Here is a 17,550-nt window from a genome sequence, read left to right as displayed (position 1 = left end):
GCTCACACCTTTCAAGGCTTTATGGACTTTTTAATGGCATGAAATTGTCGCTCTATGAAAATGTGCCGCGATGATAAGAAGACACGGAAACATTCACTGTCTGCGCCTCGCCTGTGATACCTTACCTCAGCCAGCAAAACGTTTTATATTCTGAACTTATCAGTGTTGATGCAACGTTCTGCAAAAAATCGTTTTGTAATTGTCATTTAAAAAAATTATATTTGAATTAAACATGCAATAATCTGGTCTGGTATTAGTAAAAGTGTATTCGCATTGAACGTGCTCTTGGTCAACAACATGCTATAGGTGTAGAACAGGAATTTTTTGTTCTTTTCGCTTTAAACATGCTTGTGTTGTTTAAAAAATGTCTTAGTGCAAATTTTTGTTTTGGCACTTTCATGAATACATAATACAGTCGTGTTAATGTGTCGCATCCAAGTTTCTTGGTGAATTAATGTAATAACTTGCAATAAACCTTCATTACGAGTTGTTGGTTCTATTGCAATTTTCGTCCAAAGTGCTCGAAGCGTACGTCAAATGTTGGCATAAGTCGAGTCGCAAGGCCGCGCACCTACACATTTTGGAATGTTTCCAAAAGTTGAGTGCAGGCAAATACAAATACTATTTTTAAACGAGAGATTCTGGTGTTGGTCTAAACGAAGAATGTGGATGTACAGTAAGATGTATTTCATATTATGACCGTTTCACAATATTTCATATCCTGTTAATACACATAGGTATCCGAATTCCTGTGTTAGGATTGTGCAGACCTATTTCCTGTCATACCAGTAAACACACATATTTCATGTCCTGTTATTACACACATCTATGTCATGTACAATGTTTGCACAAAGCTATTTTCTGTCTAGGAATACACGCATTTATGTTCATCAGTAAAGTTTAACACACTTATTTCTTATTGTGTAATTATGCTCACCGCTTTCCTATCCTGTAATTACACACACCTATTCCTGTCCTATGAATACATACATATTTTTTCTGTCATTTCAAAACACTCACAAACACACACCACGCACACACACATTTTCATTCTGCGATTGCACACACACTATTTCCTGTCTTTCAACACACGATTACACAAACACACATACACGCACACAATTTTTCTTATTTGAAAACACACTTATTTCTCTCTTTTCAACATGCACACCCACACACACACTATTTCTTATTCTGTGATTGCACACACCTATTTCCTGTCTTTTTCAAAACACACACACACACACACACACACACACTATTTTTTACTGTGATTGACTAGACACACATACACACAATTTCTTATTCTGATTGCACATACCTATTTCCTGTCAAACCTATTCTCCTCTCTCTTTCAAAACATTCTGTGATTGCACACACCTATTGCCTGTTTTTTCAAAGAAAACACACACACACACACACTACTTTTTATTCTGTGATTGCACAAAGCTATTTCCTCTCTTTTCACACACACACACACACACAATTTCTTATTCTGTGATTGCACACACCTATTTCCTGTCTTTTCACACACACACATACATCTCACACACTCTCACACACAATTTTTCTTATTCTGTAATTGCACACACCTATTTCTGTCTTTCCAACACATACATACACACGCACACAATTGTTCTTATTCTGTAACACACAGACACACTATTTCTTATTCTGTAATTACACACACTTACTTCCTGTCTCCCCGCTCCCACCCACCCTAATCCTTTGATTACACGTATTCATTTCTGATATGCTGACACAAGCCTATTGCTTGTCCGAATAATAAACGCCATACATATTGCTTCCTACAGTCAAACACCTTCAGCATTGCTTCATACAGTCAAACACCACCAACATTGCTTCATACAGTCAAACACTACCGGTATTGCTTCATACAGTCGAACAACACCAGCATTGCTTCCTACAGTCAAATACCACCAGTATTGCTTCATACAGTCGAACAACACCAGCATTGCTTCATACAGTCAAACACCACCGGTATTGCTTCATACAGTCAAACAACACCAGCATTGCTTCATACAGTCGAACAACACCAGCATTGCTTCATACAGTCAAACAACACCAGCATTGCTTCATACAGTCGAACAACACCAGCATTGCTTCATACAGTCGAACAACACCAGCATTGCTTCATACAGTCAAACACCACCAGCATTGCTTCATACAGTCAAACAACACCGGTATTGCTTCATACAGTCGAACAACACCAGCATTGCTTCATACAGTCAAACACTACCGGTATTGCTTCATACAGTCGAACAACACCAGCATTGCTTCATACAGTCCAATACTACCGGTATTGCTTCATACAGTCAAACACTACTGGTATTGCTTCATACAGTCAAACACCACCAGTATTGCTTCATACAGTCAAACACTACCAGTATTGCTTCATACAGTCAAATACTACCAGTATTGCTTCATACAGTCAAATACTACCGGTATTGCTTCATACAGTCAAATACTACCGGTATTGATACAGTCCAACACTACCAGTATTGCTTCATACAGTGAAACAACACCAGCATTGCTTCATACAGTCAAATACTACCAGCATTGCTTCATACAGTCAAATACTACCGGTATTGCTTCATATTGCTTCATACAGTCAGACATTACCAGTATTGCTTCATACAGTCAGAAATTACCGGTATTGCTTCATACAGTCAAACACTACCAGTATTGCTTCATACAGTCAAACACTACCGGTAGTATAGTTGTCTTCATATTGTCATAAGTCGAACACCACCAGCATTGCTTCTAACAGTCAAACACTACCGGTATTGCTTCATACAGTCAAACACCACCAGCATTGCTTCATGCAGTCAAACACAACCAGCATTGCTTCATACAGTCAAACACTACCAGTATTGCTTCATACAGTCAAACAACACCAACATTGCTTCATACAGTCAAACACTACCGGTATTGGTTCATACAGTCAAACACTACCGGTATTGCTTCATACAGTCAGACATTACCAGTATTGCTTCATACAGTCGAACAACACCAGCATTGCTTCTAACAGTCCAATACTACCGGTATTGCTTCATACAGTCAAATACTACCAGTATTGCTTCATACAGTCAAACAACACCAGCATTGCTTCATACAGTCCAATACTACCGGTATTGCTTCATACAGTCAAACACTACTGGTATTGCTTCATACAGTCAAACACCACCAGCATTGCTTCATACAGTCAAACACTACCGGTATTGCTTCATACAGTCAAACAACACCAGCATTGCTTCATACAGTCAAACACTACCAGTATTGCTTCATACAGTCAAACACTACCGGTATTGCTTCATACAGTCAAACACCACCAGCATTGCTTCTAACAGTCAAACACTACCAGTATTGCTTCATACAGTCAAACACTACCAGTATTGCTTCACACAGCCAAACACCACCAGTATTGGTTCATACAGTCATGTGTATGTGTGTGAAAGGAACAGATGTTGGACACTACGTTTATATTACCATTAAACTAGACAGGGGAGTGTTGATGGTATAGAGTGCATCCTTTTCATTCAATGCATACAAGTATTCGATCACTCTTTCTATTGATGATTATAGGACATGAATTGGCAATGATGTTTACAATGTGCCATCCTTGTCATGGAGAACCTGTTTCACAGCTTAGACTACTCAGTAAAACACGCTTGTGAATGATTTATCAATACACCTTATAAACATTTCCTTGTGTTGTTGAAACAATAGTTTATTTTGCTCAAGATAAATGGGTCATCAGGTGCAATGCCTATTTGAAGAGTGAGTGAGTTACAACTTAACGGCATATTTGAAGATTTCTTTGGTACAAAAATATATATATAATGTCATAACACATAACACATATAGGTACCTGAATTATGTTGGGCGATCTAGTTACGTGCGTGTTTATGGCAGAAATGTCAAAATGAATTACACTCGATAAATATTAGGGCGTTTTTATAGAATAGCTTGGTTTAGGAAATACATCCAATTTGTTGTCTTCCCGGCGATAACCTAAAGGTAGTTCCTCTTTACAGATCCGTATACAATTGTTAAAGCATCCAATCACAAACTAGTTGAAAACAAGTCTGGTAGAATTGACAAGATGCAATCCAATGAATCAAATATTAATAATTCATTATTCAATACACAATTGTCACTGACCATCATTTTACAAAGGTTTCCAAGGTTGATATGATATACTAGGCACATAAAGAAAGCTGTGCATACAAAAATTTAAAATCTAAATTTATCAAACCTGTGTAGACACATAAGGATTTAAACTCAGAGATTAGTGACATGTATCCAACATGCATGCGTGCCACGTTCCGTGACGTCAGTGGGTTCGTCCTTGAGACGTGCAATACGTTGTTGCACGTGCATTCCGGGAAAGAGAAACAGAGCAAATGAATGCCACAATACTGTCACTTTGGAAAGCTCAACCCCTGCCCTTGCGATCGTTCAAAACATTAAACGGCTATTGAAACGCATAGCATGCCAAGGCTCACGTCTGCACAACGTCATGAGGCCATTGGGATGGTCCGTGGGGAATGTCTCAACGACAAGTGGCTGCACATTTCCACTGCCACCGGAACACCATTTCTGCACTGGTGAGACGCTACCAGAACACAAATGACGTCATCGATCGGCCACGTTCTGGACGTCCACGTGTAACAACGCCAAGACAGGACATATGGATAAGGGTGACCCATCTTCGCCACAGGTTTCAGACTGCAGTGATGACTGCCCGAACCATCCCAGGACTTCGCCGTATCCACCCCAACACAGTTCGACAACGTTTACGTCATCACGGGATCAGACCGACGTCCCGCCATACGGCCTATCCTGACACAACGTCATCGACAAGCTCGCCGAATGTGGTGCCGAAATCATGTCCGCAGACCCTTGTTTTGGTGGAGAAATGTTGTTTTTACAGATGAGTCCAGGTTTAACATTTCCCATAGTGATGGACGTCAACGTGCCTATAGACGCGTGGGAGAACGTTATGCACAGGCCTGTGTCTTGGAGAGGAATCGCTTTGGTGGTGGTTCCGTGATGATTTGGGGTGGAATAACAGCACGCCAAAGAACTCCTTTGGTGATTGTTCAGGGCAACTTAACTGGTGTGGGCTACAGGGATCAGATTCTTCGACCTGTGGCAATTCCTTTTCTGCAACGTCATGGCCCTGGGTTAACATTCCAACAGGACAATGCCCGCCCTCATACGGCAAGGGTTGCTATGGATTTCTTGCAACACCACAACGTTGACTTACTGCCTTGGCCTGCAAATTCACCGGATCTCTCCCCGATAGAGCATGTTTGGGACGAGATGGATCGACGTCTACGCCGTCTTCCTCATCCGCCAGATAACGTCCTTGACCTTGCAACAGAACTTGAGAGAATCTGGCGTGACATCCCACAAGCCTTCCTTGCACGTTTGATAGGCTCTATGCGTCGTCGATGCACTGCTGTTCTCAATGCCGATGGTGGACATACCCGTTATTGAGCTTGTGACATGGTCGTTTGACCCCTGTCCCGCTTGTGGACTCGTGACGTCATTGTGATTGACTTTTCAATTGAAATTCTCCCGACTTGTTATGGTCTCATGATCCCTCCATTAAAGTTTATATGTACCTTTGACATTGTTATCGTACTTATCAACTGGGATAATATTTTGACAATGCACAGTTTCTTTATGTGGCTAGTATACATTAAATAAGCAATTGGTTAAGAAAAATAAAGTTTTGACAGACAAACCTGTGATAGCGGCCGTAAGCATAAACTTACGCAACTATAGTCCGTTTGCTGCAACGTCGTACCGATGAAATGGCAAATAAATATACATTCGAAAGCAACAAATTGTCTTAAATGGGATGAAAATTAGTCATTTGTCCATACCAAATCATCACAATATATATTTCAGACATTGTATGAAGAAGGGGAAAAGTTGTTTAACAAACGATCGTGCAACTGTTGGTGTTTTAATGACTGTTGTAACAAGGGGGTATGCGGAATAAACAGAACAGCTAAAGGGTATTGCAGGGATATGCTCAAAACTTCTGGGCTGAAATAGTTTCATTGTCATTGTCACTGTCAACATGTAAACCATCTTCTCCCCAAGTTTCGGTCTCAACTTTGTCAATGCACTTGGCCCAAGCGTTTGTACCAATCTTGTCTGGCCAGTTTCTCCACATCCCTCAAGTTGTATGTTGTATTGCTTCTGCCAACATCGCCCTTCACAATGAAACAGACAAGTTCTATAGGGTTAGGTCACAATGATTGGATGGTAGTCTTGGAACTTCGTGTCCACGTGATTGTAGGGCAATATCCACTTTGTACACAGGCTTTGTTTTGTTGGCCTTCACAATGTCATACAACACAGGTTTGGTACTCTTTGTGGGAAATGGACATAACGATCAACGATTTCGGAAGTATAACCGGAAGTGGCAGTTAATTTCATTATGCCAATCTCGGTTGTCTTTAGATTTGGCACGAAATACCAATGCACACCCTGGAAGAAATCTTATAATGCTTTCTCTCACTTTTATCTAAAGGTAGGTTACGAGAGGTTTTCACATTGGATGAATGCACAGTATGATATGCATTGACCTGTTTCATGTAGGTAAATCACCTCCTTGAGATTGTCCCTTGCGAACTGACTTTCATCAAATGCTGGACAGTAGGACTCTTTCGTGTGATAAGTACATCACTTTACGTTCAGAAAAAAACCAACAACAAAAAATGCAAAAAGGGTCTCCCCTTTTGACTTGCAATAATCATAAACGTGAAATATAAGGGTTTATAAACTTCTGTGAATTCCATCATCTACCGTACTACAATGATGGACTGAGCTCATCCTGTATATCTTATTGTCTGCATTTATGATTATCTGAATAGCAATACCAAGAACATTCCTAACATTGCTTTGGGAATATTTTACAGACTCCCTTTGTATATTCTGTTAAATAGCTTAGTCTAAGCTACTATAGTAAGATATGCTCCTGATATGGACATTTCTTTGACAGGCTTGACAGAAAACACGTGCGATTGTCATGTGCAGATGGTGGGCCGTTCTACGTACACTGCCTACCCCCTTGTTACAACAGTCATTAAAAGACTATCATTTACGTGATCGTTTGTTAAACAACGTTTGCCTTCCTTCATGCCAATGTCTGGAATTGGTATGGACAAATGACTAACGTTCATCGATTGTTGCTTTCGAATGTAAATTTATTTGCCCTTTCACTGGTACGATTTTGCAGGAAACGGACTATATGAGACGATGACATGTATCAACCAACTCAGCGAGCGTAACCCCCTTAAAAATTGTTAGACAAGCTTGTGTTGCTGAGGATCTGCATGTGTGCCATAAACATTGTGTTGGTGATACCGTATCGGGAAAAGGTTCATAGGCTCGCATGTACTAAGACCCACTAAGAATGCAAATACAACGATCTTGAGCTAATGCTTTATTGGAAATCGACACCGTTCCTTTTGTCACAGCCTGTCACAGAGGTTGGAATCGTTTTGAATTTCTATGAGTAGATCTCGATAGGATACTGAAAATGGTTTCCCACTTGCTTCTTTGATTTACAATCCTGGCGGAAAGAAACTGTAAGGAAACCTATTCAATATTGCTCAAGGCCCTGTTCATATGCACACATTTACTCACTCGTGTATGTTTACTCAGGTGTGCAAATAAACACACGTGAGCAAAATGTCCATATGAACGCAAATGCTTACGTGAGCAAATTTGCACTGTATGCAAATTTAATTGCACCTAGTCAGTGGGTGGTGCAAAAAGTATATTTGCACATATGTATATTAACATATGTGAGTAACTATGTCATATGAACGCATATCAAAAATACATACCTGAGCAAATTGTATTGCTTATCATCTTTGATGTTATTTATTGTAACTGGATATTTCATAATTGGTATTTCAAGACAACTGTCTAGAAACAATGTCTGTTTTCTGTCAGTTCGTCAAATTTGGCAATCATTCACTACTTACTTGACAGTCAACATGCCGAAAGTCGTGGTCAGATGATCAGACTAAAGCTTTGCTTAAGTTATGGGTTGAGAGAAACATAGAAGAACAACACGATAATCCAAAAATCAGCAAACATGCTATCTATGAAGAGTTAATTAGAGCTCTCAGAGACCTAGGTTTTGAGCGATATATAAATATATAATATAAATACACACTCTTAAGAGATCTTCCAGAAATACAAGACAGCTATGATAACTAGTGGAAAGGGAAGACATTTGTGTCGATATTATGATGAACTGGACAGAATACATGGCTCTCGTCCCATAACATCACCACTGAGAGTTGTTGAGAGTGTTCAGAGACAACAAGTTGATGACGACAGCTCCTCCGAAGATGAAGTAAACATCAGTGGTATTGCTAATTTATCTGATCATGATATGACAGAAACAGAAGATATTTTGGAAACTGAGCCAGATCAATGTCGGGATGAACCAGAAAAAGGTACTATCAGATGTGAGGAGAATGTTGTCAGTCAAACACTACAGTCCAAACAAAGTCAACTGGCTAAGAGGGGTTGCTATGTGAAACATGATGGGTACAAGAAGAGACCCCGAAAGTCACGTCTAGAGATAGCTCTGTCGTCTGTGATTGATAGTTTCACATCAAGTAATGAGAAAAATGAAGAGAAGCTGTTGTGTTTAGAACACCGCAAGCTTGATGTTGAAATGAAAAAGATGGAAATGGAGAAAATGAGGTTAGAGTCAGAAGAGCGTCTTATGAGAGAGGAGCGTGATCATCGGTACAGAATAATGAGCATGATTATGTCTCGTGTTGGAACAACACCCAATGTGGATGTGGCAATGCTCCTACAGTCCGTCAGTCAGTGACGGCAGCAACGTTTCCTATGAGAAACCTGGTGAAACGTTTTTACAAATCTTTGACATTCCGAAATGGATGTACGTGTGTACAAGTTCACACGTACATTTCATTTGCTGGCGGTTCCAACAGTTTGAACGTTTAATTTTTCTTGCTTTCTTTTCACGTAAGGAGTGACATTTAGTTAATTATTATGTTCACGAGAAATCACTTATCGTGAATCTATTTATGTACTTTAAAATGTTCTTTGTAGATTGTCATAGATTATTCTACAACTAGAGTTAAACTGTCACATTTCATTTGGGAGTTTTTCTGTATATTCCACGATTTAAGTGTATGTGAATTGATTTAATTTTCCAATTACAAGATTGTCTAACTGCAAAGCTTTATTCATTTCTGCAGTCAAAAATATACTACAGAGTGAAAACTGGTGACAGCTAATGATGACATAATAAAAAATAAACATTAAATGAATATAAGCATAAGAAAGAGACTTCTATGATATACAGCAGAAGTGCGCATTAAGTCAACAAGGAGGTCAATGAGAAACGCAATGACCTGTAGTTGCAAGGTAATTACAAATGGTATCCCTTATCGCCTTGGCTTTGTTGTCCGATATGTCACTATTGTCACAATCTTCAAAAGCCATATCATCAACAGGGTAACGCCATTCCTCTGGAAACTGTTCTTGTCTTAACTCACAAATAGTGTGCAAGACAATGCAAGCTGCAATAACTGTTGGGGCAAATTCTACATTAACATCCAATTGTTTTAGCAAACGACGTCACCTTCCTTTCAGACGTCCAAATACACACTCAGTCGTCATCCTGGCTCTGCTCAGTCGATAATTAAAGTTCTTTTAGGAATGCGACCGGTTCCCTCTGTCTGGGTAAGCCTTCATGACCTTCAGACCTTCAAAGGATATGCTGCGTCCCCTATCAGCACAATAGGTACCTCAGCAAACCCATTGTTGGTGTGGAGAGTCTTGCTCTATTGAGGGAACAGTCGATCTGAGACTCCCCTGTGAAATAAATCAGAATTTGCAAAAAAATGTCATCGTGCACCCATCCTGGCCATCCAACGCAAATGTCTGTAAAAATGTAAAGATAGTCACATACCGCTTGCAGTATAGGGGAATACCATCCTTTCCGGTTGATGTAGTCTCCATGATCATGATGTGGTGCTATTATCGGAATGTGTGAACCATCTATGGCTCCTCCACAATTTGGGAATCCGCACCTTTCTTTGTAACCCTGAATTACATTTTTTAGATTATCTCCAGTACACAGGTGATCCGTTATTGCATTACAAACATTGTGAACACACTCAAAATGGGTTGATTTTTCAAGACCAAAAAGGTTTTCTGTACTCGGTCGAAGTAGCAAGTCGATATATAACTGCTCCAACCTGATGATTCATCTCAGTAGGTTCACACACTACGTGCTGTATGCCAAGATAAGGAGCCAGCTGCCCACAGATGAAGCTAAAAGTCTCCTCTTACATTCTGTGTATCATTAACGGAATTCGAAACAATGTTCTGCCACCAGTATCTGCTTCTTTCTCGTCTATATAGAATTTTCTCACGGCTTAGTCCAACTGTTAATGCAGTGGATAAGATGTAGGGAAAATGTCTTCTACGTTGAGAAATTACTGTTTCCATCCTGCTGTATATAGTAGTTAAATGAAAGAATTTGCTGAGGAAATATATTTGTACTCTGTAAGTCGTATGAACGCAAAGCAAATATACTATTTGCTTATGTGAGCTAATATACTCATATGTATTTTTGCTTGTGTATGCAAATCTTAACAGGGCCTAAAAGTATTGTTGAAGTCATGTATAAGCTGACAACCGTTTCAAACATTTTGTGAACCAGCCTTTTCTCTGCTTAAATAAAGTAGAGTATTATGGAATCGTTTCTTCTGAGACACATATCAGCTAAGGGATGGGCACAATTAGTACATGTGGTGATAACTACTATTTGATTGATTATTCTTACTCAAAGATATTGTCAAACAGGAAATCCTGCAACGCTAGTATTTGGGTATTCGTATATTTCTTCATACAGCTGCTTTTGGTTTAACAAACAGACCACATCCATAAAAATTGTGTTTTGGAGTTTTACAGCTAAGGATATTGGGTGGTAAGCTATAAATGCAAGCTGAAATGCTTAATTCGTGATTGAACATGTCGATCATTAATGCATTCACGCAAGGTCCTTGCTGGAAATGTTATTTTCTAGAGCAATGGATTTTTCGGGGTAGAATAAGTCCATTATAGGTATACACTATACATCAAAATCGATGTATTTGAAAACAGATACTAGCACTGTTAAAAGTATATTTAAACACGCTACTTGTATCAAGCACAGAAAGCGCACAGTCATCAAAATATGTAACCAACAATATAATAATACTTTTTCAGAAGATACAAACATCAAAATCAATGTTTGTACTGCAACTCTTTTTCCTTTTAATTTGTAAAAAAACCAGGCTATAGTTTTCGTACCATAGTTCACACAAATGTTGAAGTCAAACGTTCATACCGCCCTTTATAGTTGCGGGTCTAAAAACAGCACGTCTAGTAGGGTTGAAGGAAACCAAAGGAGAGACTTGTATTCGATTATTTGATCATTTGATCATTTATGTTCGATCATAAAAAAAGTACGTCCTATTCAATCTTGTGAAACTCATTTAATCATTTGAGGAGACTGTCTAATCATAAATTACTTTTAGCAATAAGTACATCTTATACAATCTGGTGAAACCTGTTTAATCATTTGATTAGATTATCTCATCATAATTTGTTCAGTAATATGTAGATCGTATACAATCTAGTGAATCCTGTTTGATCATTTGAGGAGAGTGTCTAATGATAAATTACTTTTTGTAATAAGTACGTATTATACAATCTGGAGAAACCGGTTTAATCATTTGAGGAGACTGTCTAATCATAAATTACTTTTAGCAATAAGTACTGCTTATACAATTTGGTGAAACATGTTTAATCATTGATTAGATTATCTTATCATAATTTTAGTAATACGTACCTCTTATACAACCTGGTGAAACCTGTTTATTCATTTGATTAGATTATCTAATCATAATTCGTTCAGTAATACATTTATGTACATCTTATACAATCTAGTGAAACCTGTTGAATCATTAGAGGAGACTGTCTAATCTTAAATAATTTATTACTTCTAGTAATAAGTACACCTTATACAATATGGTGAAACCGGTTAATCATTTGAAGAGACTGTCTAATCATAAATTACTTTGAGCAATAAGTACGTCTTATACTATCAGGTGAAACCAACAGGTACGGTGTGTGTTCGGACAACAAAAAACATAACAAGAGAACACTTGGGATTTCAACCTGTGATAATAGATTTCAGGCAGGGACGCTAATCACTTTGGCGATTTGATGTCCATTCACAAAATAAAGGGATTGGAGTAAAGATAATGTCTATGGATTGAATAAGGAAACGTCACAGCAGAAACGCCTGGATAAACACCAACAAATAATCATGTACATTATTTTCAGTCGACAAGATGACAATATTGTGTGTCCTGTTACAGCACATGTACGTCCACGAGGGGGCGTTCCGAGCAGATCCTGGCGTGACCACCCTGGGCTGTTATCACAGCTCCTTGGCTCTGACTGAATAAGTCAACGTATTCTTTCCAATGAAATTCTTCTCCATTCTTCCTGCAACGCGGTCGACGGTTGTCCCAGTGTCTGGCGTATCCTGAAGTTGACGTACACGTCTATCGAGTCCAAACTACAGATTGTGTATCGACTTGAGATCCGGAGATATGGCAAGGCTTTAATTTAAACGCCAAAGTGGCCAAACGTGTTTAGTGTGTGGTATGGCGTTGGAATAACTTACTCTGTCGCTTGATAATCGGATGATGGTCACTTTGAAGAATTCCATCTACTGAATTGCTGTCACATCTCCAGAACCACCATCAAGTCAGATCTCCGTGTGTCGTAATTGTCTCTCTACGTTATAACCTTTTCGCCACAACATCTGTCGACTAGTTGAACTCAGTTCTATTCAAAACTTTCGTTTCGACGTCGTTGGTAAGCTCTCTTCCATCTCGGTGTTGGTGAAGATATCGTTTCTCTTGAGTCGCACTCAATAGTAGTTCTGCCTTATGACGTCAGTCTGGACCACACAATCCAGTGATTGACATTATGAGCATCTGTCAACGCAGTTGGTATACGAAGACATGTAGCAACGTGTCTGACTACCCGTTACTCGCCTCTTGGGACATCTTGGTTTACTGGAGACCATTTCGAGCCAAGATCTTCACGGGTAGTATCGAAAATAAACAGTATTGTCATCGTTTTTGTGGGCCTGCCCAAAAGGTCACTGTAAATGTTCTGTCCTAAAGTAGCAAATATTTGTCATCAACAGTAGCTACCTTGATGTTCGCAACGTCAGCTAAAACAAACAATGTACCCAGCTTGCCGTGGGTAAGTTTACTTCAATATTTCTTATTGACATACAAGATTTGTTTTATTGTAAATTTAGAAGCGTTCTGCATTTTCAATCACAGAACCTTTTTTACAAATGTTCATGTAATGGCGGCATATCCTATAATCGAGCTAGCACGATCTTAATAGATTCAATGTTACTCTTTGCAGAAGAAAACAAGTATCCGTCAGAATCTGATCACATCCAATTATATCGACAGATCACGAACGTGTGTTCGATAGATCACATAATGAATTATTGATACGGCACCTCTCATAAAATCGTCATGTTATCTAATGTTAATGTTTTCTTGACAACGACTGATGCGAGCGTTGTTGCACAATGAACTGTATCAATAATGGATTACCTTATCCAAATAAGGTGGTAATTTGATGAAAAAAACTCAGTGCAGAGCGGGCGAAGCAGCCAAAGTATACACAGATAAAACATACTCCTCCTGGAAACAATAAAGACAATGAGCGTTTACTGAAATAGTTACTTACCTATAACTGCCCTTGTAATCTTTCCTGTTTGAGATGTAAAACCTTTTTGAGATGCAACAGATAAAAAGTAAATTCACAAGATTCGTTTAACCGTGTCAGCTGGCATGTATAGGGGCGATGGGGTAGCCTAGTGGTTAAAGGGTTCGCTCGTCACGCCATAGACCCAGGTTCGATTCCCCACATGGGTACAATGTGTGAAGCCTACTTCTGGTGTCCCCCGAGGGGATGTTGCTGGATTACTGCTAAAAGTGGCGTAAAACTCGCTCACTCTGTAAATAAATACGTGCATAACTAATTGCTTGGTATTATGTTTCTAAATTGTAAATGATTTTGTTGCAGCTCATGTTTTAAATTGTAAATAATATTGTTATAGATTGTAGAATGAGACGTAAAAATTGTAATTGAAATAATACTGTAATGTTTAAAATGTGTATTGTAAAACCTTTTTTTTTTAATTCATTCAAATTCAGTAGATACAAATATACAAAGTACATGATGCAACAAAACTTGAACACAAAAAAACCCAGAAGTTCATATGGGTTGGCATTACACATACTCGAATCTTCATTAGTATTAAGCTGGGAATGTGTGCAATAGGTATGACCATTTCCTGTCAAATTGTAATATGTTTTTGATTTTTAGTGGCAATAAACTTTTCTATCTTGAAAATATACTCAATACTGTTACAAATGAATCCAGTGATAACTTATCTTTTTTAAAACTTGATACATGGATGTATTTTTTACTGGCAAGAAGTATAGGGTTCATAACGTCGGTATTATTTCCGCCAATTAAGACTGTATATTTTGTCATTGATTTATCTTCAATATATTCTTTGAGTTTCAACCAAACGTATTCACACATTCACCTTCCCAATAAACATGTATCAAATTTTCTTACATTAAATTGCAAAATGAGCAAAGCTCATCATCTACTAATTTCATTCTCAATAATTCTTTTTTTGTATAGACAATATTGTGGATAAATTTAAACTGGAAGTCAATCAATTTAGTATCTTTTGTACATCTTCTATATTTTTTGAAAATATACTGAGTCAAAAAAGAAACTTCACATTCTTTCTTCAGGGCACTATAAAAGAACAAGAGATGGTAAGACGGTTAAATTATTATTATTTTTTATTACTGAGATCTGTGTGATGTACTCGTGGCACTGACAGTGCCATAATCAGTTCCATTAGGGTACACCGCCGTTCCAAAACATGGGTATACAGAATGTCAAATCACAAGAATAAAAATGCGAAATTTCTCAGTTCAATATCGTGTATGGCCGCCCCGCGCATACACCACTGCCAAACACCGTCTCCTCATCGACTGCCTGATGCCTGTGAACACGTAGTTGGGGATTCTGCGCCATTGCTCTTGCAAAGCAGCGCCAAGTTCCTGCAAATTCTGAGGTTGGTTCCTAAGACCACGAAGCCTTCTCCCAAGTGCATCCCAAACGTGCTTTATTGGATTAAGGTCAGGGGACCTCGATGGCCTGTCCATGACGTTGATTCCAGCGTTTTGAAGGAAATTTCGTGTCAACATCGCGGTATGCGGCCGAGCATACCTGGGCCATGAGCCGCCATGAAAGGAACGAGTTCAGGGGTGAGCACCTAGTCGCGGTAAGCAGCAGCTGTGAGGTTTCCATGGATGACCAGAAGTCGGGAACGGTTGTTCCCACAGAAAGCACCCCACACCATGCAACTTCCGCCCCCGAATCCGTCAACTTCCTGTTCACAGCATTGGGCATACCGTTCACGACGTCGTCTCCAGACTCTATGCCTGCCGTCCGCGAATCTGAGGGTAAACCTGGATTCATCGCTAAAGACGACTCGATTCCAGTCTCTCTGGGTCCATCGGAGGTGACGTTGGGCACACAGCAGACGTTGACGTTGATGGAACGGCGTCAATATTGGCCCACGATATGGACGTCGAGAATGGAGACTGGCAGCCCGCAACCGATTTCGAATGGTCTGTGAGGACAGTCGACCTCTAAACATCTCAGCCCTGGTTCGTGTAGCCGGCAGAAATCTGTCACGTAGATGACGTAGGACGATTTGACGGTCTTCTACTCGTGACGTCACACGTGGACGACCCGACCTTGGGCGATCAGAAGTGGTGCCAGTTTGTTGTAGACGACCTCGCAAGTCATACACAGTACGACGTCTGCATCCCATTGCTCTTGCGACGTCAATAACTGATCTTCCCGCTTGCAACACGCCAACGGCGCGTTCACGTTGCACATTTGACAATCGTGGCATTTCAAGTACCGTTAGAACTGTGGTTTAAAAGTGTTTTTTTCAATTCTTGAGGCCACTGCAACCACGTGCATATGAAGAAAACTTCGATGCGAATATCACGTGATCGACTGCACGTGCAAAACCTGATTTGGCACTAACGTCATTTGCGCGAGGAATGGATGGTTTGAGTGGGTTTTGCTAACGTTTTTCTAGAGTCGAAAGATAGGGATCCCATTTAGGATACATAGATGTATCATCAGAGAAATATTATTTTCAAAGTACATTTTGTGAAGTTTCTTTTTTGACTCAGTATATGTTGCCATGGAATTGCAATATCAAAGATATTTTGCCATTTTTCACATGTATTGTAAAACCTACTTTCGAGTGAGACCTTATGTAATTATGGATTTGTGCGTATGTGTAACCACAGGGGCTTGTAATGCTAAAGTAACTGGGAGTGAGTGAGTGAGTGAGTTTGTTTTTACGCCGCTTTTAGCAATATTCCAGCAATATAACGGCGGGGGACACCAGAAATGGGCTTCACACATTGCACCCATGTTGGCAATCGAACCCGGGTCTTCGGCGTGACGAGCGAACGCATTAACCACTAGGCTACCCCACCGCCCCAAAATAACTGGGATCAAGGCTCATACAGTCAATGATTGGTTGGTTGGTTGTCTGTTTAACGCCGCACTGAGCAATATGCCAGCTATAGGGCGGCGGTCTGTAAATAATCGTGTCTGGACCACCAGACAATCCAGTGATCCATGAGCATCGAATCTACGAAATTGGGACACGATGACATGTGTCAACCAAGTCAGCCAGTCTGACCACCCGATCCCGTAAGTCTGCCAATTCTACCCCGGATCCTCACGGGTATATATTCAATGACGGGGTATTAGCACTATCATTTTATACAGTGGTATTTCTTAGTCGTTGACAGTGCCTTGATGCCAAATGGTGCGGCTAATATTTTCTTGATGTGATATGTTATCCCAAAAGACAGAACAAAACAAACGATTTAAAGTTTTTAATAACAAACAGTAGGCAACAGTGTAATACGAACAAATACAAATCCATAAGGCTAAAGCATGCTGAAACAATATACAGCAATAGCGGACTGAGGAATTTTCAAAGGTGGGCGGTGGGTGGTGGGTGGTGTGTTCCGAAACCCCTGACAACCCCGCCCCGGCTCCGCCAATGCAAAACATTTAAATTTACCTTCAAAGGAAATTCCCCACCCCCACCAATCCGCCAATGTACAGCTTTCAGAAATGGTTACTGTAGTACGATTTTTGTTAATATCACAAGGAAACTAATGGCACCGGACTCGATAAGGTAGACTTTTAATCGGGTCCAACCCTTGTACTAGTTATAACGTTCATCTCTTCGCAAACTGGATACGTGTTGGTGAGATGCCGGAATGTACAATA

The sequence above is a fragment of the Haliotis rubra genome, unplaced genomic scaffold, assembly GCF_003918875.1.
Source record: "Haliotis rubra isolate DU_JTF1 unplaced genomic scaffold, ASM391887v1 Scf99, whole genome shotgun sequence".
Taxonomy (NCBI): Eukaryota; Metazoa; Mollusca; class Gastropoda; order Lepetellida; family Haliotidae; genus Haliotis; species Haliotis rubra.
The sequence above is the reverse complement of the archived record's forward strand: the minus strand, read 5'-3'. Positions refer to the sequence as shown.